The 25494-nt window shown below is 38.6% G+C and overlaps 1 long non-coding RNA gene across 4 annotated transcripts in view; it reads right to left on the bottom strand.

Moving 5' to 3' along the window:
• Positions 1–25494, bottom strand: part of LOC117976097 (uncharacterized) — a 74864-nt gene that overhangs the window by 26441 nt on the left and 22929 nt on the right. For all 4 annotated transcript variants that reach the window (XR_004666647.3, XR_004666649.3, XR_004666651.3 and 1 more), the window contains exon 4: positions 9193–9295. This is a non-coding gene — a long non-coding RNA (uncharacterized LOC117976097). The remainder of the gene's footprint in view (positions 1–9192; positions 9296–25494) is intronic.

Below are 25494 nucleotides of genomic sequence, written 5' to 3'. Positions count from 1 at the left end.
ATTGATTAAGAAACTGAAGACTGAAGAAGAAAATTAAGCATGGATGGTCCTGCAGCTACTAAAGATCAGTGTGGATTCCAACCCAGTCTGCCCTCAAGTGTGTGACTTTCACAGAGGTGACAGACAGGGAATTTCAGCTGAGAAAACCATCAGGAGCATTAGTACCAGGGTAGAGAAATAAGTCAAATATACAAAGACAGAAAGAAAAATTTGATAAAGGTGAAACGCTGTGATCAAAAAGGGAGAAGTAAGGAAAGAGAGTGAAGCATTGGGAGGGAAAGTCACGGATAGGTCTTAAAGCCAAAGTAGAGGAATTGGGGTGTGATATTCCTGGCTGAGGGAATCTATTGCATGGTCTCAGGAAGGTTGGGACATGGTTAAGGTAGTGGGCTGAAAGATGGTTTTACTGTCTGTGTACCAGATGGAAAATAGGAGAGTGACTAGAAACTGCATGACTTCCTGGGAGGTTTTCCCCAGTGTCCCCAGATTAATGATAATGGTGATGACTGTCTTTCTGGGAAAGTATCTATGCACTCAGCTTTGATCTATGCACTTTACATGTATTTACCTCCTTAATATTCTCAATTAGTTTATGAAGTACTATTATCATCATCCCTATGTTATAGATAAAGAAAGTGAGGTTCCAAGAGCTAAGGAACACATAACAATTAAGCGGTAGGGCTAGAATGTAAGGAGGTCTGTGTGACTGCTCAGAGCTTAAGCTTTCCTTTATACCATGCTGCTTCTCACTGCTCTCCCTGTCACTCAGTAGCAAGAGTATCCTCATCAGTACAGCTTCCTACATAAAACCATTTAAGTGCAGCTGAAAAGAAGAAGCAGCAGCAGTGAACTGCTAACACTTCTCTTGTCCCAGATGTTTGACTGTCCTGTACATGTGAGCACTAGATCAGATGTTAATGTCTCTGCCTGGGCTGAGAAGTTCTTGGCATGAGATGTTTCAGGCTGAGCTTGAGATTTAGACAGGCTGTTCTGGGTACAATGGGTGGAGACTTTCTTTGACACAACTGTAGCTTAGTAAAAGCTTCAGTAAAGGTGCTAATTGTGTACAACTTACCTGCAGAGGTTTCCCTTTCATAAATATTCTCTTTTCCCTCAAGGAAACTGACTAGCTTCTGAGAGCCAAATTTCATTGCGTAACGGCAGAGACTTTAAAATACATCAAAGAGTGTGTCAAACTTTTCCACTCTCCTAACTGCAGGGGAACTAAATGCAAACCCTGTGGGAGCCGGGGGTGGGGTGAGGGGTTGGAAAAGAGTAGGTTAAGAACAAGACATTTCTTTGAAGTTTCATGTTTCATCTTAAGAATTTGTGTGAAGTTTCCATTCCCACAAAAGACATCTGTGTTTTAAAATTAAAATGTTTTCCTAAAACATTGGGTTTGTGAAATAAAATTAAAATGTTTTTAGAATTAGAGTCACCATGATAATCCAGGAGTTTCACGTCCTCCCCAACATAGCATCTCTTAATCCCAAAGTCAATGAAATCCATATGAGACACCCAAACATAACAATTTGCAACTAGATCTCTGTGGCCATGGGAATAGATTCTTCCAATCCTGTGTCTTCTCTGTTGGCAAGCATAGTCAGAAGGTCATAACTCACATAAATGTCATGCACAGGACAGCTGCACCATGCAGAGATTAAGTTTGTAACCAAATATACCATCAGGGCTCCTGAAATACCTGTACTATACTAACCAGTATAGTACAGTGGTTAAGAACAAGGCTTTACACTTCAAGAAACAGTGTTCAAATCCCAACTTGGTTGGTAACAGCTGTAGCACCTTAGTTAGTTAGCCACTCAGAAAGGTTGAGTCCATGAATATGCATTATAGTGTTTAGAAAAATGCATGGCATATTTTAAATGCTCAATAAATGATAGCTTTAATTATAGTTAATAATTGTAAGATCATGAGATTTATTTTTTGAATGTAAAACTTAAAATATATAAACGTATTACAAATTATTATTGCTTCTTAAAAGAAAAATAACCTTTACACAGAAAATATTTGATTATCTATTAGGTCTGGAAACCTGAAACAAAATTCTAGGTTAAATTTTTAAAAATGTACACCTACATGATCCCTGCCCTCTAGGATATGGAAAGAAAAATTGTGATGCAGAAAATCGTACAGAAAAGTTATGAAAAAGCAATATATGAACTAAAGCGATTTTCTGTCTCTTAGAAAAGTATCAAATTATTCTTATACACTAGTCTGGATGCCCAAGACTTGAGAAACAGCATAAAATTTACGGAAAAGATGAATATATGAATACTTAATGAGACTAGAAAATAGTAGAGGCAAAATCTGAAAACTGAATAATCAAGGAACACCAATTGAAGGAATATTTATTATAATAATTGAACAATATAAAACATAATGAAGTCCTTTAGACCCAGTATTCTGTTCTTGGGCTGGTGAGGAGTGTGGCATCTTTAATTTTTCAATCTACAAAAATTTATGGATTTATTGATCTAGATGTTATGTAACACTCTGGACTAGAATGTGTCAGTGTGCATTCTCAAGGAACCTGCAATGAAAGACTGTGGCAGTGTTTTTCCTTTCTCTATGATGGAAACACAGTAGTCTGATCCTTCAAGTTTCTTCCTATTCCTTACTTATTAGATCTATGATTTCTTTTGTTATGTCTCCAGTCCTTGCTAATTGGACAACTATGGTGCTGCGAAGACATCACTTCAGAACACCCTTCCCCCTCTGAGAAATTTATTTCATAGATATTCTGAAATAGAGATATCCAGAGGCAGTTCAGAATAAAAAAATAATGTGTTGATTAGAGACTCCTGCAGCTACAGACACATATTTGTTGATTGGATTAATATAAGTTGGTGAGAAAAAGAGAAATTAGCACTTACTAGATTCTCTCTCCCCATGATGTGGCCAGAAAAACTGCAAGAGTTGTTTGGTGACCCAATTTTTAGAGGCATTATTATCAACTAAAACAGATATCTGCCCTTAAGGGAGATGAATCAGACCCAGAGGGCTCCACTAGGCTTCCTGCCACAGACCCACTTCTAGCAGCTCTCCCTGCAGAATGCAAATTTGATCTAACGGGTAGCAACTCAAAGAAAGTAATTAATTTCTATGATTCTTTCATAGTCACACACCGCACACATATTTAGGGAATTGTCATAAATATTAATATTTAGGGAATGTCCATGTATATTCAGTGAATGGCAAAAAGATCTCCAGATAGTGCTCACAGAGTTCTGTGCAAGCTCCCTCTCAGTAAGGGACAGATGAGGGGAAGGGGTGGAGGTAGATAAAGAAAGATAAAACAAGCTTTCTGTGTAGCCCTCTGAGTTGATGCGCCACCTTAGCTGAATTTGCAGGAGTATAATCTAAGCCAGATGGCTGGCTGTCCTCTCTGACACATCTAATTAGATGTGGATTTATGCTTGCTTCATTCATGATACTTGATCTCTAGTGTTTAGAGTTTATAGAGCAGGAAGCCCTTGAAGCCCTTCAGATTTTCCTGTGTAGCCCTTGAAGTCAGGGTGAAGGGAAAAACATAACATTATGAATTGTTTTGATGCTGAGATCAAGTGTAGTTTTATATATCCTTGAAGGCCTACAATGATTTCATCCAGGAGATGCATGCTGGCATTTGAATCATCATTCTAATTAGTATGAAAAGTTGATTAAGATATTAGCAATTTCTAATTATACTTTTGCTTTTAAATGTGAATATTAACATTTATACATTTATGACATTAAGAAAAAAAATTATACTGTAATCCCACTACTCAAATTCCCAAAATGTATCTTCCTCTCTGACAATCATTCAGTGTATACTTAGATGTATAGATGCTTTTTGTATAGATATCATTATAGCACATACACAACTTTGGGGTTTTATTTTGCTTAATATTGTTTGATATAAGCTGTTCTCTGATTCTATTTAGGTTGGTGCAAAAGTAATTGACGTTTCTGCCATTACTTTCAATAGCAAAAACTGCAATTACTTCTGCACCAACCCAATACCTAGTGCTCATACTTTTTGTTGTAATTGCCATATAATCCTAATTAATGAGTAATTAAAACAATAGTATGGCTAAGAATTTATGATGGCATTTTATTTTGCCCAAACTTTGGTCAAGTTACTGATATTCTCTGAGTTTTAGTTTCTTCATCTGTAGAATATAGGTAATAAGATCTATCTCATAGAGAGTGTGTATAGACTAAATGAGATAAACATGTGAAAGACTGTACAGGGTCTGGCTGACAGTAGGTGTTCAAGTCATGGATGTTACTATAATTATGTTAAAGGTAGATTTCACCACCACAATCCACAAAAGGCAGTAATAACACAAGGCTCCTATGTATGCAACAGCTATTTTTGAAGTCTTTATTTTCCTTAGTCTCTATTCTTTGCCTATTGTAAATGTTACGGGCTGAATTTTACCCCTCACGCTGATTGTTGAAGTTGAAGTCCTAACACCCATGAACCCAGAATGTGACCTTATTTAGAAGTAGGTCATTACATATGTAATTAGTGAAGTTAAGATGAGGTCATTAGGGTGGCCATAATCCAATTTGACCAGTGTCTTTATAAAACAAATATCATGTGCAGAGACAAGCATATAGGGAAAATGATGTGAAGACACAGGAACAAGGCATTTACCTACAAGCCAAAGAGAGGGCCTGGCACAGATTCTTCCCTCACAGCCCTCAGAAGAAAACCACCCTGCCAAGACCATGATTTTTCACTTTTAGCCTCCACAACTGCGAGCCAATGAATTACTATGGTTTAAGCCATCCAGTTTGTGGGAATTTGTTACCACAGCCCTAGCAAGCTACTATAGTAAGGCTGTCTTAGTGGCAATTTGAAGAAATGGCTCAACATTATTTCATTGTTTTATAACGAGAGCACCTATTCACTTACTTAAAACAGAATTGAATTCCAGATCACAGAGTGAGACTAGACCAATAAACACAGTATTTAGAGGAGTTGAACTAAACCTCAGCTATTAAAACATTCACAAACGCATGCTGCCTGACAATATTTATCATGTGAGCCAGCATTATTACCCCCTTGCCTCTCTCCTGGGATATATTTTCTGTATGGTTGCCAGAGTGATATTTTGGAAATGAAAATATGATTATCCTTCATTTCTGTTCAATAGCCTCCAGTGGCTTCATGTCACACTGGAAACAGAATTCTAAGTTTAAGAGAGTTTACATCGCCCTACAGGATTTGACCTTTGATGAATCCTCCCACTTCATTCTTCCTCTCTCATCCTAGCTCGCTGCACTCCAGGCATGCAGGGCTATTTGTTGTTTCCTCAAACTTCGAAATGCCTCCTACTTCAGAACCTTTGCACTTTCTGGTCTCTCTGACAGGACCACTCTTTACCCAGATTATCTATCTGTCTATCTATCTATCATCTATCTATCTATCTATCTATCTATCTATCTATCTATCTATCTATCTATCTAAATATCTATCTATCATCAATATCTCTGTGCTTTAATCTCTCACTCTATTCAGTCCTCCATTCAGCAGGTGCTTCCTTACAGAGGCCTTCCCTTGTCATCCTATATAAAATTCCCCCACACTTAAAACAGTACCTGGAATGTAGCAGGTATTCAAACACTGTTTGGTAAATGAATGCATGAATGAATGAGCGAATGACTTAGACTAGACCAATCTCATTTGCCCCGGGAGTAACTCTGAGGCATAATTTGTAAAATCATAGAACTAGAAGAGAATTGAGAGATCAACATCTACCTCCCTGCCTTTATATGGATGAAATTGTCTGAAATTATAAATGTCACTCATTCATTGCTCATGAACCCGTTGCTTATTATTTCAGAACATCAAAAATATTGAGAAGGAGAATAAAAAACAAATGGAAGCTTTTACTAATATTGATGATCTTATAATCTGAATACATGCATACTTAAGAGAACTTTAAAGAATGGCCGGGTGCAGTGGCTCATGCTTGTAATCCCAGCACTTTGGGAGGCCGAGGCAGGTGGATCATTTGAGGTCAGGAGTTTGAGACCAGCCTGGCCAACATGGTGAAACCCTGACTCTACTAAAAACACAAAAATTAGCCGGGTGTGGTGGCAGGTGCCTGTAATCCCAGCTATTTGGGAAGCTGGGGCAGGAGAATTGCTTGAGCCTGGTTGCTGGAGGTTGCAGTGAGCCGAAATTGTGCCACTACACTCCAGTCTGGGTGACAGAGTGAGACCCTATTTAAAAAAAAAAAAAAGTACAAATTAGCAAGTTTATTTAGAGCAGGAAGGAGATAAGAGGATACAACTCCTTGTAATGTTAGGCACTGGTAAAACACAAATTGCCAGGGTTCAAATTCATGGTTTGACACTAGTTAGCTATACTTAGAAAACTTACTCAACCTCTCTAAGCCTCAGTCTTTTCATCTGTAAAATGGGGGTAATAATAAGGTTGCTATGAAGGCTAAATGCATTATTATTTATAAAGTAGTTAGAATAGGGTTTGCTAAATTGTAAGCTTAATTTAAATTTGTTAAAGAATAATGTACATCTATATTTCAGTACTGCAAATGTTATTTTCTGCTTGAAAACACTTTTATTGTCAATTTGTATTAAGTAAGATACACAATAGAGGAGTGAACAAATTATCAAATTATAGCTCAATATATTTTCACAAAGTAAATTCCTGTGTAAATACCTCTCAGATCAGGAAATAGATCATTACTAGCATCCCAGAGGCAATCCTCCTATTTATTCCATGTTGCTATGTCCATCCCAAAATTAATATGATGTCTATCACTCTTGATTAGTTTTGCTTGTTTTTGAACTTCATGTCAATGGAATAATATAATATGTGCTCCTTCATGACTGACTTCTTTAATCAACATCATGCTTATTATATTCACTCATGTGATTGCATGTAGTAGTGATTTGTTTATTTTTATTGCTCTGTAGCATTCTATTGTGGGAATGTATCATGGAATATACTGTTTTACTGTTGATGGGTATTTGAGTACTTTCTAGTTTTTGGGCATTATGAATTGGTCAGCTTTGAACATTTCTATATATAGCTCTTGAGGGATATATGTATTCATTTTATTGAGTATTTATCTAGAAGTAGAATGCTTCTCTGGGTCGGAGTAAAATGCATATATACAATTCTATCAGTTTTTTAAAGATTAGTAATATTGTTTAACAGTATGTAATAGAGTGGACTATATCTATAACCTATAGGAGTTCTTGTTGGCCTAGCACCTTTGTTAACACTTGCTATGGTCAACCTTTTCGATATTGGCTATTCCGGTGAGTATGTAGTGATTTTTCATTGTAGTTTTAGTTTACATTTTCTTAATGGGTAATGCTATGGGCCACCTTTTCATGGGCATATTGGCTGTTTGCTATCTCTCCTTCAGTAGCTTAAGTATTATTCTTCCTATGAAACAAGGATTCGGCATGGGGTGGCTGTGAAATAACAGCCAATTGACTCCTGCAGACTTGTTCCACTTACAAACTAGGGGTCTCTCTCATGAGGACCAGTAGAGGCCCATAAAGAAGAGCCTGTGAGTGAGTGTAAACTCTCAGTGTCTGAGGACCTCAGACTGACACGCTATTCACACTCGACCTTCAACAATTCAGCCACCTGGTCCTTTCATGCTCTGCCACAGGTGACTCAGACCATACATCCCATTATGTTTGGAGGAGTCTATTTTTCCTTGCAATTCAGGCAACTTGGTTGCTCTGTTACCTTAGCTCCCTAGTGGGCTTGGAAAAGTTACGATTTCATAGTTTCTTCAGCTTTTTCTCACTGTTAGGGTGAAACCAACACTCTGTTAAATTTTTGCATCCAAGGTGGAAGTAGAAATCCTGAATTTCAATTTTTTCATGTGTAGTCAAGTCTAGTTCACTCCCACTCCTCGCATAGAGCATTCCAGGGACTCCAAGTGTGAACCCATGCTATTTGCTAGTCAGCAGTATCTCCAGTCAGGAGTAGGCTCTGAACTCCGATTTTCATTTCCAGAGTATCATGAGGCTCCCCTAAACTCTGCCATGATTTTTAGTCACTTTCTGTTTGACTTCTTGACCTTCTGTTCTATGTAGCTTAAGAACCACCAAATTCCCCAGGAAAGAACTGGTGATCAGTGTTGGAACTTCTCTGCATCTCCTTTCTCTTGGAGATTTGGGGCCCTCAAGTCTGGATGGCTTGCCAGCCAAGAGCTCACATTTTTATCTTCTCAACCTCATACAACTGCTGAAAGCTCTGCTGCTTCTCTGCCTCTTAACCAGCTGTCTTTTGGCTAGCTCCTCAGCTTTCAACCTTGAGTCAAAATGTGGCAAATATTTCAAAGGGAAAAGTGGCAGGCAGAAAGTTGAGCTTATCTCAATGAGCTTTCCTTCTCTCTAGGATATTGTCCTCAATGATTGTAGCTGATGTGACAGTTCTCTGATGCTTTTAAAAAGGTGATTTTTTTTTTTTGAATTTTTAAAATATTATGTCTGGCTTTTCTTGTTGTTCTCATTGGGAGCATTAGATTTTTGTTATGCTCCATCAGAGCCAGGAGAGGAAGTTTTGAATGCATTCTTGTACTCAAGGATGTGAAACACAGAAGGAATACTGCCTCACTAAAAAATGTTCTTAAAACTTTCTGGAGGTAACTAGGTTTCAGAATCTGCCAGATGACTGTTTTAATCATTATTAACAAAAAGGTTTACACAACAAATAAATGCCAAATGATTTAGTTTCTTTTTTTTAAACATGAATTGGCTTTAATAGGGAAATGAATAAGGAAGAAATAGATCAGACCCTTGCTCTTCAAAAAGATGCAATGATCTTTGGCAGAGCCTCTTGGAGTGAGCTGAGGAAGAAAAGAAAGAAGGCCTATTTGGTCAGGCCTCACAACCTCCGAGCATATTATCAAATGCAGCTCTGCATACGGATATTACATGTTTTATGTTAAAAAATTTGAAATGTTGAATATAAGTGTACTGCAATGTTTAAAACCCTATTTTGTTATGTTTAATTTTTAATATACTGTGAGTCTCAAAAACTGAAGATGGTTTGGATGAGCCCCTCTCAATCTCTGAGAAACCCTGGTTCTCAAAGTTGAGAGGTTTATCTTAGACCCAATCAAATCTGTCCTATGTGCAATATATGTTCCTTTCTTTTAAAAGAAAGCAGTCCTAGGATATACATACTGTGATGCAGACAATAATTTTCTCAGCGTTTCCACATTTCTGCCTTTAGCTCACAGGAGAGCTGTAGTTTATTTCAAAGTTGATGCTGATCTGGGTCCTGCACCTGTAGAAGAGAGTAAACCAAGTGACAGGAAATAGCAGATTATGTGTGCATAGCTTATTGTTTTTATTAGATGGTGATATTGAGGCAAAAGAAAGTGAGATTATGTTTCTTGGCTCAAATAACGAATTTGCATCTCAGGAATACAAATCAACTGCCATTCAGAATGATTACTTAGTTACATATATTTTAAAGGAAAATACCATTGCACAAATAAACAGTATAACTGTGTCCTTTTTAACTCAAGTATCTCTGGATTGGCAAAACACCAGGGTCTCCCATAGGCCAAACTGCCTGGGGCGCTCAACACTCAACAGATGCTGCTGCTGGTTTAGCAGCACACAAGTGTCTGACTCTGGTGGATGACTGAGCTCAAATAGGCAGGTTTCACAACTTTACTATCTGTTGTCAACTAGATGAAAGAAATGATGGCAGAAATGGTATCCTGCAACCCCAACTGCTCTACCTTAATCTATTAAGTTCTTGCTATATTATTAACTTTTTATTTTTGAAAATCTCATTGTGAGGGATGGAGAAAAACATGCAAATAACTAACTGTAGGTCAATACATGCAATAGAAATGTCCCAGTGGCTGAAGTGGCCATGTGGAAGAACCAGAGTGGTAAAGGAAATGAAACATATAGAAATGACTCAGACTTCACTATCTGGGTGGATGGTATTGCCCAAATGGAGACAGAAAATGCAAGAAGTAAGAGAAGAAGCAGGACTTATTCAGCACTGAGAATGGTGTGGTTAACAAAGCTGTAGGGCATATCAATGGAAATGTTTAGTAGGCAGGTAGGTGGATCTGTTGCTCAGATGTAGATCTGGACTAAAACTGGAGATTCGTGAGCAATGGACATATAGGAGATAGTTGAAGCTATGGAAAGAGGTGAGATTTTCAGAGAGGGTAGATAAAGTCAGAGTAGTAAATGGCTGAGAATGAATGTTTGGAAGAAACAGAGGAATAGGGGCAGGGAACTAAAGAAAAGTCTGATTTCTTGGCCAGGTGCTGTGGCTCACGCCTGTAATCCCAACACTTTGGGTGGCCGAGGCCGGTGGATCACCAGAGGTCAGGGGTTTGAGACCAGCCTGCCCCACAGGGTGATACCCTGTCTCTATTAAAAATACAGAAATTAGCCAGGTGTGGTGATGCATGCCTGTAATCCCAGCTACTCAGGAGGCTGAGGCATGAGAATTGCTTGAACCCAGGAGGCTGAAGTTGCAGTGAGCTGAGATCCTGCCACTGCACTCCAGCCTCCAGCGAAGGAGCGAAACTGTTTCAAAACAAAACAGAAAAGTCCGCGCTCTCAACCCAGGAAAGAAGCTGGGGTCCTGTCCAAGGAATCCTAGGAGATAGCTATCCAAACACATACTGACTTCTCCCCATCCTCCCCTTCCACCCTCCCACCCTCAACCCCCTACCTCATCTTCCCACTCCCATACCTCCTTCTCTAACTCCCCCTCCATCCCCCTCCACGTTACATGCAGCTCTTGCTACCCTTTCCGGATGCTGTTTGCCTTTACCTGCTTGCACTTGCCTCATTCACTCAGGATATCCACTGGCTGAAGTGCTTGCCCCAGAGATTTTTCCACCAGCCTTGCTCTCTGGGCTTACCTTGTTCTAATCCTGCTTTCTCTGCATCTGGCCTGTGAAACTCACTATAGAACTTGGAGCTGCCTAATCTACAGCTCTACTGATTGCCATTTTAGTTTGAGTGGCATAGTGTGCATGTGCGCACATGTATGTGTGTGTGCATATGTACATTTTATTTAAAATAGCAGAGACTGAATATGACTATAGTGGATTTTTTTTTTTTTGAAACAGAGTTTTGCTCTTGTTGCCCAGGCTGGAGTGCAGTGGCGTGATCTCCGCTCACTGCAACCTCCATCTCCTGAGTTCAAGTGATTCTCCTGCCTCAGTCTCTCTAGTAGCTGGAATTACAGGTGCCCACCGCCACACCCAACTAATTTTTGTATTTTTAGTAGAGACGGGGTTTCACCATGTTGGCCAGGCTGATTTCAAACTCCTGACCTCAGGTGATCCGCTCGCCTTGGCCTCCCAAAGTGCAGCTATTTACAGGTGTGAGCCACCACGCCCAGCCAACTATAGTGGATTTTCATTTTCTCTCTATATTGTATTTTTTGTGTCATTTTTCCACCTCTAAGTACAGGCTATTGTCTGTGTGAAAAACCTATCACAGAGAAAACTGGTTTTTTTTTTTTTTCCTTCTTGTGGTAAAATACGTCATTTTCTCCTTAGTCTCTTATTTTCAATCATGTTATTTCCGATTTCCTCCTCGCATGTTTACCAACAACATCAGTGATATAAATAAACATGACACTGTGTTATTGTGTGGTTTATGTATCTGCTTTTGCATCTGCCTATGAACTCTTAACTTCAGATTTCACGCTTTGCTTTAGAGGCTAACTTGGTCAGAGTGAATGCCTTATTTCTTATGATGAATTGATGTATCATTTTACTTTTAAAAGCTTTTTTTTCCCCATCAACAGTCATTCCATTGACTATTCATTCCTCCAACAAGTATGTCTTGAGTATCTACTGTTTTTGTATGTATATGTGCATTTGTGGTGTATTCTTACACGGACTTATTTGAACTTCAGAATAATGAAAAAGAAGGGGCCAATAACTAACCCATTGAGTTACTGAGCTGTGGGGACATAAAGTGACTACCTAAGTTTCACAGAGATAGCTATTGGAGATAATGTCAAAACTCACTTCCCAAGCCTCCTTTCCTAGCATCTTTTCAGGAGATGAACTCTGCAACCTAAAATGTGAGTCAGAAAGGTAACACTATGGACTTCCTCCAGGGTCTCAGACTAACAGCAACAATAGTAATTGATACAGTTTGGCTGTGTCCCCACCCAAATCTCATCTTGAGTTGTAGTTCTCATAATCCACATGTGTGGTGGGAGGGACCCAGAGGGAGGTAATTTAATCATGGGAGTAGACACTTCATGCTGTTCTGGTAATAATGAATGAGTTCTCATGAGATCTGATGGTTTTGTAAGGGGCTTTTACCCCTTTGCTCAGCACTTCTCCTTCTTGCTGCCATGTGAAGAACGTGTTTATTTCCCCTTCCGCTGTGATTGTAACTTTCCTGAGACCTCCTCAGCCCTATGAAACTGCGAGTCAATTAAACCTTTTTCCTTTATAAATTACCCAGACTCAGGCAGTTCTTTATAGCAGTGTAAAAATGGACAAATACAATAATAATAAAAAATAAAAAATCAGCTAACATTCATTGAATACTCATTATGTTCTAGGCATTATTTTATTATTTTTTCATTATTATTGTATTAGTTCATTTTTACACTGCTATAAATAATGATTACATTATTCCACCATTACATTATTCCATTTATATTTCATTTGACATATAAAGAAACAAGACTTTGAAAGTGTAAACAATTCTGCAAAAGTTCATGGCAGAATGGAGGGTAAAAATATGAAATGAATGTCTTAGAAAGAGTTATTGAGCAATAATGATAGAGTCATTATCTTCAGTAATGACTCAAGAGAAGGCCATGGAATTTTAAAGTTAGAAGGATTGTAGCCACTATGGTGTGAATGTGTATGTTCTCCCTGCCTTCCTAAAACATGTTGAAATCCTAACCACCCCTGCCCCACACAAAATGATTGTTTGAGGAGGTGGGGCCTTTAGGGGTGATTACATCGTGAAAGTGAACCGCTCATGAATGGGATTAGTCCACTTATAAAAGATGTCCCAGAGAGACACCTCACCTCTTCCACCATGGGAGGACACAATGAGAAGACTGCTGTCTAAGGTAGTGGGCCCTCACTAAGACACCAAATATGCCAGCACTTTAATCTTGGACTTAGCCTCCAGAACTGTGAGAAATAAATTTCTGTTGTCTATAAGCTACTGAGTCTATGGTTTTTTGTTATAGCAGCCCTAAAGGCTAAGACAATAGGTAACAACAAGTATTTGTGTGATACTGTATTAGGGTAAATCTGTATCAGTTGGGCTTTTACCAGGGAAAGAGAAGCAGTGGGGTATCCATCTGTATCTGTATCTATGTCTATATCTATGTCTATCTATATTATCTATATCTATGTCAAAAGAGATTCATTTCAAGGAATTGACTTATGTGATCATGGAGCTAGAAAGTTTTAAATCTGTGGGGCAGGCCCACTGGCTGTAGATCAACACTGCAGGTCACAGGGAGAATTTCTTCTACTTTTGGGAAACTTCAGTTTTCCTCTTAAGACCTTTCAACTGATTAGATGAAGCTCATCCTAACTCAAAGTCAACTTACTTCTACAAAATAGCTTCACAGCGGTGCCTAGATTAGTGTTTAATGAAATAACTTGTATTTCATATGTCAAATTTACACATGAAACTCACCATCACAGGTGCTTTATAGTTAATGAAGTGTGTTCACATATCTTATCACTTTGGGCTACCAGTAATAAATAATACATGGTCCTCCCCTCAAGGTACTACAGAAACATGTAGTACCTTGTATTGGAAGACAGAAACATGTAATTATAGAACAGTTATAGAAATGTTATAATAGAGATATTGCAAAGTGCTATGGGAATATGGAAAAAGAATAACTTGGAGGCCTTTAAGGAGGAAGATGGGATTAGAAAAAACAAACATTTTAGCATTGTGCTGGGATTTTACATCCATTCGTTTATTAAATTCTTTACAACTCTGTGAGTTTAGGTGGTATGATTCCCATTTTACAAATGTGGAAAGTAAGAATGACCCAGTAACTTTCCAAACATCTCACAGCCTGTAAGTTGCTGAGTTAGGACTTGAAATGATTCTGGTGCCAAAGTCTATACCTTTTCTACTGTGTTATCACAGAGACTGTTAAACTCATCATTAAACTTCTGATACCATTGAACAGCGTGCCCTCCATGTGGCTGGCACTCCTTTGATGTTAATTAAATTACAACATTGAGTTGAATTGGACTGAACTGAACTGAGTAATCACTGAACGGTGGTAGATAGGTCTAGAGAACTGTTACCCTTGCTTACCTGGAGACTTTGATATCCCCTCCCTCTATGTCTCATCTGTGCAGTGAGAGTTTGAAGATGATGTTGAAATTTATTTCAGTTATTAAAGGTTATTTTTCTATGAATTGGCTTCCCTGAGGTCACACAGCTAGAGGGTGACATTACAGTGAAGTATTTTCCCTTGATTTTTATTATAAAAATGTTCCACATATAACCAGAGATGAAAAGGCAGTAAAATAAGTGCAATGAAACAAAATACCATGAAGGAAAGAATGAGTAAATAAATGTTTTTCAGCTATTACTGACCGTTTCCTGGCTAAAGCAGAGGCAAAGTAAAATTATAATAGGAACGCAATGAGCCGCGCTTTATTTTTCAAGTGATATTGATTTCAAATGTTCCTGTCCCCAGTTCTTTGGGCAATTGCTGTTTTTGAGTGTCCCAGGTGAGCTCTTTTGTTACCTGGGCTCCCAAATCTTGAATGAATTGACCCCAGTGAATGCTTCCATCAAGCACAAAGCTGCCCTGATGGTGACAACAAGGCATATTTAGCTCTTGTTTTAACCTTTTCATCTGATTGAAGTAGGTGCTCAGAAGCCTGGGAGGACAAAACTAATTGCTTTAGATTTTTCAGCACAGGCTGTTACCAACATAGGGGAACATTGACCGTGTTTATGGGATGCAGAATGATCTCATGCCCCTGGAATTGCTTAATTGACTGTTATTCTCTGAAATCAGCTACTGAGAATCTTTGCCATCCTTTCTTCTTGAATACTCCTTAAAGAGGTCGTGCTCACCAAGAAATCCCCTGAATTCACATTTTCTCAGGTGAATGTTCCTAGGGCACTATTCCCTCTCATCACATGTTTAATATTCTAGGTTCTGACTTCTTGTTTTTCTGGGAAAGGGCTTGTACTGTCTAATTCTGAGGCATCTTTACATTACTAGCTGATTATTTGGTCTCTGGTGCCATTTGGTGCTCACTGTATAACCTTGTGGTGAGCTGAAGTGGACAATCTACCTCGGTGTAATTTAAGGTAGGAAAGTGAATATGTTGTTTATTTGTGACTAGTGTGGCCCGGAACTTATTTTGATGTTCCTTTCTAGCTCTTTCCAGAAGCTTCTGAGGGCTACCTTTTCCTTGTTTGTCTCATTGGTTCTAGGAGCACCATCAAGGGTACTTCCCATTTGTCCAGATCCCCTTTCTAACCTGGTTTGCTCCCTGAAGGCAGATCTTCGTGGGCAGCATTGACCAGCTCCCTCCCTTGCCCACTGGCTTTCAATCCCACCAGTGGGAAGCATAGGCCCATGAGGGAGAAAGAGAGGGACATTTTTCTCCTGGCTACCCTCTCCAGGGCCTCTGCTTGACAGGGGCTTTTTCTTTTACTTAAGGAGGTGCTCATTTCCTTGGTCTTCTCTCATAGTTACAAGCGTCCCTGAATTCTAGTAACCAAACTTCCCTTTGCTCTTTCAGGCCTAAGGATGGCAGTGGTTTTCCACTTTCTCTTAACTCTGCCACACTTCTGTACAAAGTCTCTTCATTAATAGTTTTTAAACAACCCCTTTTTGAGGATTTTGCTTGTTGTTGCTGAAACCCTGACAAATACAAATACATGGAAGCAGAAGTAGGTGTTGGGTGCAGAGTTGTGGGCAGAGACTTCCATGATGGTCTCCATTTCTTTCCTCCAGCCATATCCCTGTTGATCAGTCTTGTCTGTAAAGTGCAGTGTTTTAAAAGAAAATACAGGTTTTCTTCATCGGTATGCAACCTGTGTAGTTTCAAAGGGCCTAGCACAGAATAGGACTCTGGGCTTGGTTAAATGCTCTGCTGCTGCTACCTTGGAATTCTTAATAGTTTTTGAGCAAGAAGTCCTGCCTTTTCAATTTGCACAGGGCTCTGCAAATAAGGTAGCCAGACCTATGAGCAAACATAGAATTGAAGGAGAGGACAAGTTCTTAGCTACTCTCTTTTCCTAAGGGAAAGTTCTTCCACATTTCTCTCATTCTTCTCCCCAAAAGAAGAAATACTAATCTTATTTTAAGGTGGTTCCTGGGTCGCATTTACCCCCAGGAATAGATACCTGGGTTTCTTTGCTTCTTGTTGCTCCAGCTGCTCTTCGCCTGCGGGCTTTCTCTCTCTGTTTTCCCCTTCCAAGTGGCTTTTGAAGTAATAGAGTCCAGACTACAGGAGAAGGAAGAAGAGCCTGACATTGAGAGGTCTCCCTCTTTTATTCTTTCAATATTCCCAGACACTTATCTCTTTGACCTCCTATCCCTTGTGACTAACTGGAAATCTGGGGTTTGGGCTTAAGAAGATAAAGGAGCCTCACAAATTCATTTTTAGGCCTTGGTCTTAAGTCGATTAGATCCGTATCATTTATCAGAGCTATTATAACTATCATAGTTCTGATTAGGAGTTCCAACTATAATCCCTGCTAATAATTTCCTTTGCCACTCTTTCCTGTAAGTTCATGTTCATCCAGAACCTCATAGGTAGAAGAATTACTTGTTAGCAAATGAAACGAAATGGGAAAACTCTCCTTCATCTCCCCTCTATTCCTCATCACTAGTAGAACATTCTGGCATACATTCTTCTGGACTGCCTCTACATTAATATTCAAATACATACATTTACATACACATTTGAAAATACAATTGAAAAATAATATGACCATACATGTATGTTTGTATAATATCCATATATGTGATTTTTATATTTAATAATACATCTTGAAGATCTTTCCATGTCACTACATGATGATCTACCCCAGTTATTTTTTCTATCTGAATAAGATTCTGTAGAATGGAGTTGAATCTTCCCTGTTAGACATTTATGTTGTTTACAACTCTTTGCTATTATATGCAATCATCATTGTACTTGTGTGTCTATAGATAAAAAAATTCTTTAGACCAAATTACTAGAAGTAACTTGATGGATCAGAAGATTTTCATCTTAATCTTTGATAAATAGTACTAAGTTGTAGCTTGAATAAAACAATATTGCATAAGCAGTTTCTAGCCATGCCATTTTCTCAAAATCTCAACTCTTGACTTTTGATGTCATTTGATTTTATTTTTTAAATATTTGTAAATATGATGGCAAAATTATATCTTAATTAGCCTTTTTCTCGTCACTTTTGAAAGTCAGCATATTCTCATATATTTGTCATTTATATTACTTATTCAGTAAATTGCTCATTTCCTTTTCTCTTTTTTAATCAATTTATTTATTTTTTTCTCATGTATTTTAGTTTGCTCTTTATTCTAAATGCAGATCCATTGTCACATACTTTGCAAATGTTCCCACTAGTATATGGCTTGTTTTTTTAAGTTTTCTTTCTTCCTTTTGTTTTTTTGTAGGCCTGGGTCAGCCTAGAGTCTTTTAAGTTTTCTTTTTTTTTTTTTTTTTTTGAGATGGAGTCTTGCTCTGTTGCCCAGGCTGGAGTACAGTGGCGCGATCTCTGCTCACTGCAAGCTCCACCTCCCGGGTTCACGCCATTCTCCTGCCTCAGCCTCCCAAGTAGCTGGGACTACAGGCTCCCGCCACCACGCCCAGCTAATTTCTTTTTGTATTTTTAGTAGAGACGGGGTTTCACCGTGTTGGCCAGGATGGCTACGATCTCCTGACCTCGTGATCCACCAGTGTCGGCCTCCCAAAGTGCTGGGATTACAGGCATGAGCCACCGCACCCGGCCGAGTCTTTTAAGTTTTCTTATTCAGCCTTTCGTTATTTAAAGGAAGAAGCTAATCAAAGTAATAAGATACACGATCAGAATTACAGTATCATTTCCTGTTCTCTCTTTTCTCTGTTAGCACCTTCTGAAATAAGGTGGAATTTTTAGGTCTATACTGAACATTTCCTGATTCTACCATACTTTCTAGTCTTTGAGTGTTATGCAGTTTTGGGGGGAGAGTTTCATTATATTATCTTCTAGCTTATGTCCATTGTGTTTTTTTAATTCAACTGTAAAGTCCAACTTTGTACTTCAATTCTCAAATGGTTAATTTCCATCATTTTTATACTTAATTCCTTTAAAATCTACTTTATAAATATATACCTTTTAAATATGCAGTTTAAGGAATTTCAAAAACTTTAAACAACTTTGTAATTATCACCAGTCATGATATAGAACATTTCCATCGTTCCAAAATGTTCCCTCATGCCTCTTTGGAGTCAATCCTCTCCTCTCATCCCTAATCCTTGACAACCACAGGTATACTTTCTGTCACTAGAGTTTTGCCTTTTCTAAAATTCTACATAAAGGCAATTATATACTATGTAACATTTTGAAACTAGCTTTTTTTCACTTAGCATAATGCTTTGAGATTCATGACTTTTGTTATGTATTTAAGTGGTTTCTTTATTTTTATTGTTGAGGAGTATTCCACTGCATGGATGTACCACAGTTATTTATCCATTCACTCATCAATGATTGGGTTGTTTGCAGTTTTTGGTGTGGATATTCGTGCCTGGTCAATGGCTGCTTTTGCATTACAGTGGCAAAGTTGGACAGTTCTGATAGACACCACATAACTTTCAAATCTAATAATATCTGTCCTTTATTCAATAATGTGAACTTTGCAGAAAGTTTGCCACCCCTTCATAGAGTATATTTAAAATAGCTGTTTCAATGTCTTTGATTGTTAATTCCATCAATTCTGTCATTTATGTTTCTTGTAATTGATTATTTTTTCTTTGCTTATGGGTCACATTTTTCTTTTATATGTCTGGCAACTTTTTACTGGATGCTGGACATTGTGAATTTTATGTCACTATGTGCTGAATTTTGTTGTATTCTTTTAAATAGAGTTGGAATGTGTAATGGCATTTGTTTACGTTACCTGGAGTCAGTTAAATTTTTTCAAAGTTACTTCTAACCTTTGTTAGAGCATTTCCAGAGTTGCCTTTGGTCTTGCAAAGAAAAATGCAAACTCTCAGGCTCCTCAAACTCTTTATGCCAACGGAAAGATTAAGTCTGGAGGCTTGAGTCATGCAACACCCTCTTCCAAATCAATAGCTGTTACTAGCATTATGCATCAGCCAGATCCCCATGGAAATACAGAAGGCCTCAGGCATCTACAAATGACTGCCCCCACAGATCATTCATAAGTAAATTCTTTGCTTGCCCCCCATAAAAAAGGACATGCCAAGGACATAGTAACTTTAGGTCTATAAACTAAGCCTAGCTTCAAAAGCAAAAGTCTGTTCCATTACACACTGGTGATGTTGATTTTAAGCTTATCTTCCCAGGGGTAGAACAAAGACAAACCAAGATTAATAATTTCTCAACCCACCTGGAGATGTCTACGTAATTGATTCTTCCTTTACTCCTTTTTTTTAAATCTTAAAACATTTACCTTACCTTATGTAAAATGTAGATTTACTGGGCACCAGCTAAAGTCCCACAAGAATGTAACTATTCACCTTATTGCCTACTTGCCCATCTTCCTACTTGCCTCTCCTCACCCTTTAAGGGAATGTATAAATATTAAACCTCCTGACAAATCTCTTCAGAAAAAAAAGCCACAGATGCATCTCATATTTTTCCCAGACATGCCCTTAAGCTGGCTCAATAAACCTCAATTGATTGAGATCTTTCCCTCAGTCCCTCACTTCTGTTATCATTCTAGGGAAAATCTAACACTATTAATAAAGCCACTATCTTCTAAAGACTACTGGATGCCACTTGTCTTATGAGGTCATTTCACTCTAGCTTTTGGGAACATAAACCAATCCTGGCCCTGTGTGACGTATGGAAATTATCTAGTGGACTGTTTTTTCCATTGATGTTTCCCTAACCTTGGGAAGTTTCCTCTCACTCATGTAGAGATAAGTACTCAACCAAAGTGCCAAGGAGACTTTTCTACAGATCTGTGAAGCTTTCTTTCTGTGCATCTCCCTTATTTATGATATTCTTTTTCATTAAATCTAGCTGACTTGGTCTCCTTGAACTCCCATCTCTGTCTCCTTAACTTAGTAGGAGTGCTGGGCTTTGAGTTTTTCCTTTCTGTATGGCAACCTCAAAAATGCTTCTAGTTGTTTTCCTCTCTTTTAGAGATAAGAGACCTTTCCTGCTTATGTTTCAGCATTTAAAAATAATTATTTCATATAGTCTGCTTCATTTTCTATTGTTGTATGTGGAGGATAAACCCAGTCTCTGCTACTGCATTATTGTAAGAAATGGAATTGTAGCATTGAAACTACCTTTGCAAAAATGATAACTGTGAGAAAATTATGACAGTGAAAAAAATCTGATCTAACCAACACCCATCTCTTGCTTTTAGGCTCCAAACTGCTCCTCATCATTCCTGGGCTTTGGCCAAGCTAACTTGGGGAGACATTTAGTTTATAGTTTAAATGATGAAAGCCTGTCCTCAAAATTAACCAACTTTGAAAAGCTAATGAAAGACCACCAGGTTGGGAGGATGAGAAGAGCCTGAATTCTGCTAAGATGTAGATATAAATGACTACCAGATTTTATTCTGGAGGTCACAAGATTTGCAACTTCCCCAATTACTCCTACAGATAATATCACTATTGGCCTTTTGAGATGTCCTTTTCAGGTTTTTGCATTTCTGATGACCAATGCCTTTACCTGGACCCATCAGCTAGTCCCACGGCCCCACCCAGAAGTGGACTCAGGCACCCATAAGGACCATTTTCCACACCCCTATGATTGCACCCCCAACCAATCAGCAGTACCCATTCCCTGGCCTGCCAAACTATTTGTGAAAAACCTAGCCTCTGGATTTTCAGAGGGACTGATTTGAGTCATGAAACTCTGGCCACCCATTCACCTGGCTCTGCATGAATTAAACTCTTTCTCTATTGCGTTTCTGCTGTCTGGATAAATTGGCTCTATCCAGGCAGCTTGCAAAATGAACCTGTTGGATGGTTATAGTGTTGTCTCTTTTTATTGCTCAGTCCTCCTTTTACTTGCTTTACTTCATCTTCTACGTGGTGGGCCAAACAACAGTGGGCAGCTATTTCATCCTCCTGAATATCCAAAACCCAAAGAATTTCTCTCCTTACATGGTCCACTAGAAAAGTCTCAGTAAGAATTCTAATTTGCTTGGTTTGGTTCATGTTCGCACTTTTTGTCTTTTTTTTCCATCTCTTTATTGTGCTGTGTTTTAAGAGATTATCCTTACTTGATGTTCTAGTCCTCTAATTCACTGTTTATGTGTCTATTGAGATTTTTCTTTCACTTTTCTTTTTTTTTTTTTTGAGACAGAGTCTCGCTCTGTCGCCCAGGCTGGAGTGCAGTGGCGTGATCTCAGCTCACTGCAAGCTCTGCCTCCCGTGTTCATGCCATTCTCCTGCTTCAGACTCCTGAGTAGCTGGGACTACAGGCGCCTGCCACCATGCCCAGCTAATTTTTTTGTATTTTTAGTAAAGACAGGGTTTCACTGTGTTAGCCAGGATGGTCTCGATCTCCTGACCTCGTGATCCACCCACCTCTGCCTCCCAAAATGCTGGGATTACAGGCGTGAGCCACCACACCTGGCCCACTTTTAACTATTAATCTGTAGTCTCTCTGAAGTCGATTTGTTATGCATATAACATTATGTTATATATTTCTGAAGAGATTTATATTCAAGTGACTGCATTACTTTATTCTACCTCCTGAAGTATTTAGTTCTTCAGTTTGGGGAACTTTTTTTTGCCTCTTTTTAATTGTTTTAGTTCCTACAAGTGTCTTATGATAGATGGTTGCTCAGTTATCTTTTGATAATCCTTGTTTGATTTGAGGGAGGTGTCTGAATAGCATGAAATGGATTTTTTCTTTTATAACAAGGGAAGTTCTTTACCTGTCTAAGGGGTGGGGGATAGGTGCTAGATGGACAATAACAATAAATATCCAACATGCTATCTGATATTGTCTCTAATGATTCTACTACTTATCCTCAAACTCATTTGATTTTTCACTTTTTTTTTTTTCAATGTACCCTGTGCTTCTTTCTACCTTCACAGCATTGATCATGATGATTGTCCTGCCTAACAGGCCATTTTTCCTTCTCTCTACTTGCCAAAATCCTGTGTAATCTTCAGGCTCAATACAAGACTCAACTCATTAAAAAAAATTCCCAAGTACTTTAGCTCTTTTAATTAATGTGTCTCTTTTGCTTAATGCTGATTAGAAATGTGACTTCAGGTTCATTTCAATTGCAGTAATTGCTATGATTCTGGGGGCTCCTAATACATGCTAAGCCCTGTAGTGGATATGTCATATATACTATGTCATTTAATTCTTATTTAATGGGATGAATGTTATTCTTCTTTGTTATAGAAGAAGGAACTAAATTTTGGAGCAGGAGATCATCCAGCTCAGAGACCCCTGTCCTCAAATCTGGATGGTCTCTCAAAGCTGGCTGCTCTCCCATACTCCTGCACTTCCCTCCACTCAACCCATGTCCTTGAGCCACATACTTGCAGAATCTGCCAAGACTCCAAATCCAAAGAGGCATGGTAACCTCAGGATTTGCAAAGAAGATCAAAGGTATCTAAATCAAGCAGGCAAAGTTATTTAAAGTTTTCAGAACATGTTGGAAAAAGACTAGTATGATAATCTTTATTCTGGTATACTGCTCCAGAGCTATTTGGCACTGCTCCTTCTTATCAGGATAACTTTCTTCTTTGTCTGGCAAGAATATAACTGAGCAAAATACTGTTAAGTAAACATGATTTTAAACGAACCTTTCACTTCGTTCAGAGATTTCCTTAGACTGCACCTCTGACTTTGGAGATAAGTTAAAGGCACAAGTCAAAATGGTTTGCTTAGGTTTATTCCTAGTGATTTAAAAGTGATATAAAGGATAAAAATAATTATGTTATAGACGTCAGAGGTAAAATAGTGGAAAGTACAAGCCAATGGTGTACTGTCTAGTTCGCTTCAATCAGCAGACACCTGATGGCTTTCCTCTACGCAAAGGGGCTTTAAAAGCTGCTGCCTGCAACTTCAAGTCTGTAAGCCGAAACATAGGTCTAATGCCAAACCAGATTCTGTTTCTTTTACATCATGTTCTCCTGGCTAACTAAATTTCCAGGTTAATCAGAAAGTGTTGACAACGAGTAGAACCATAAAGAAAAGATAAGTCTCAACAAACACAAAATGTTACTAATCACAGTATTAGAGTGCTTTCTGGTTTGCCAAAGCACTTTTATACATATTATCTAATTTGTTCTTCACAACTGTGTGTTGTAGAAATTATTGTGTGCATTCTACGATTATGAAATTGAGGTAGTTGATGTAACTCATATTCAGTTGTCCAGCTAGAAATGGCCAGAATTGAGAATTAAACCCAATTCCAAATTACATCTTCTCCTCCACACCAGTGCTCATGGATGCTCACATGCGCACTCATACATATCACTGTTTTTGTCGATGTTTAATGTAGCACTCTCTCTAAGCAAAATGATAAGGCAAGAAATTTATTTAACACTTCAGCCAATATTTATGAAGCTCCCACTATGTGCTATATACTGTCCTAGATGCTTAAGATAAAGCAATGAACAAATAAAAACAAACAAAAACCCCTGCCTCCTGAAACTTATGTTCTAGTGGGTAGAGACAGGCAAAAATATATATGTAATAGATGAGAAAATAATAAGGTATTCTAATAAATAATAAGTAATATGGAATAAAAGAAGAGATGGGGTGGGCACAGTGGCTCACACCTGTATTCCCAGCATTTTAGGAGGCCGAGGTGGGTGGATCATTTGAGCCCAGGAGTTTAAGACCAGCCTGGGCAATATGGTGAGACCCTTTCACTACAAAAAAATTTTTAAAAAAATTAGCAGGGCATGGCGCCATGCACCTGTAGTCCCAGCCACTTGGGAGGCTGACATGGAAGGATCACTTGAGCCTTGGAGGTTGAAGCTTCAGTGAACCGAGATTGCACCACTGAACTCCAGCCTGGATGACAGGGAGACTCTGTCTCAAAAAAATTAAAAATAAATAAATAAATAAAAGACAGAGAGAAAGATCAAGGTTGAGAAATTTAGCATTAGGATTTGGAGAAGAGCAGGGCAATTTACAGCATTAAGTAGGATGGTCAGAGTAAGGCACTTCAAGAAGGAGAAATTTAGGCAAATCTTGAAGGATGTGAATACCTGAAGAAATATTTTTCCAGGCAAAGACTGCTAAAATGTGAAAAGATGTGATAGGTATAAAGAACATCAAAGAGGCTAGATCAGAGGACATGAGGGAGAGGAGAAAAAGATGATTAGAGGCCATGGGAGAGAGAACATGTAGGGCCACATAGACCATTATATTATGAGGACTTTGGTGTTCTTCTGAATGAGGTGGAGAGCCATGGGAGAGTTCTGAGTAGTGACATTTGAGAATGTTGAGTTGTTTTGAAGTGACAGGGCATGATTTACAGCGAAAGGATTATTTGGGCTGCTCTGTTGTAAACAAATTTAAGGGCCGGGGGAAAGAGTAGAAGCAAGGAGGAGTGAGGAGGCTATTACAGTGTATTAGTTTCCTGGAGCTGCTGTAATAAAATAACACAAACTTGGTGACTTAAAACAATAGAAATTTATTATCTCAGGGTTCTGGAGGTGAAATGTCTGAAATGAAGGTGTCAGCCAGGCTGTGCTCTCTCTGTGGCGTTTAGGTGAGACCCTTCCTTGCATCTTTTAGCCCCTGGTAGCTCCAGGTAATCCTTGGCTTGTGGCAGCATAACTCCAATTGCTGCCTCTGTCTTCTCATGGCTGTCCTCTTCCTAGGTGTATCCACATCATTTCCCCTCTGTGTGTGTCTCTCTGTATCAAAATTTTCCCCTCCTTTGAGGACACCAGTCATGTTGAAAAAAGGTCACATCCATGTGACCTCATCTTAACTTGATTCCATCTGCAATGACACTATTTCCAAATAAGATCACATTCTGATGTCCTGAAGTTTAGGATTTTAACACATTTGGAGAAAGCAGAGAGGGAAGGGGGAGAAACACAATGTAACCCATAACAGGCAGTAATCTAGATGAGAAATAGTAGAGGCTTAGAATAGGTTGGTAGCAGGGGGATTATGATGAGTGACTAGATTCTGGATGCATTTTGAAGCTAGAACCAGCAGAAATTGCTGCTAGATTGGATGTAAAGAGTGAGAAAGAAGCCAGAGATGACTCCAAGATATTTTACCTAACAACTGGAAGGACAGAGATACCAGAAGGTAAAACAAGTTTTTGGA

This window comes from Pan paniscus, chromosome 1 (genome assembly GCF_029289425.2).
Source record: "Pan paniscus chromosome 1, NHGRI_mPanPan1-v2.0_pri, whole genome shotgun sequence".
Taxonomy (NCBI): Eukaryota; Metazoa; Chordata; class Mammalia; order Primates; family Hominidae; genus Pan; species Pan paniscus.
This window is presented reverse-complemented; position numbering and strand designations above follow the sequence as displayed.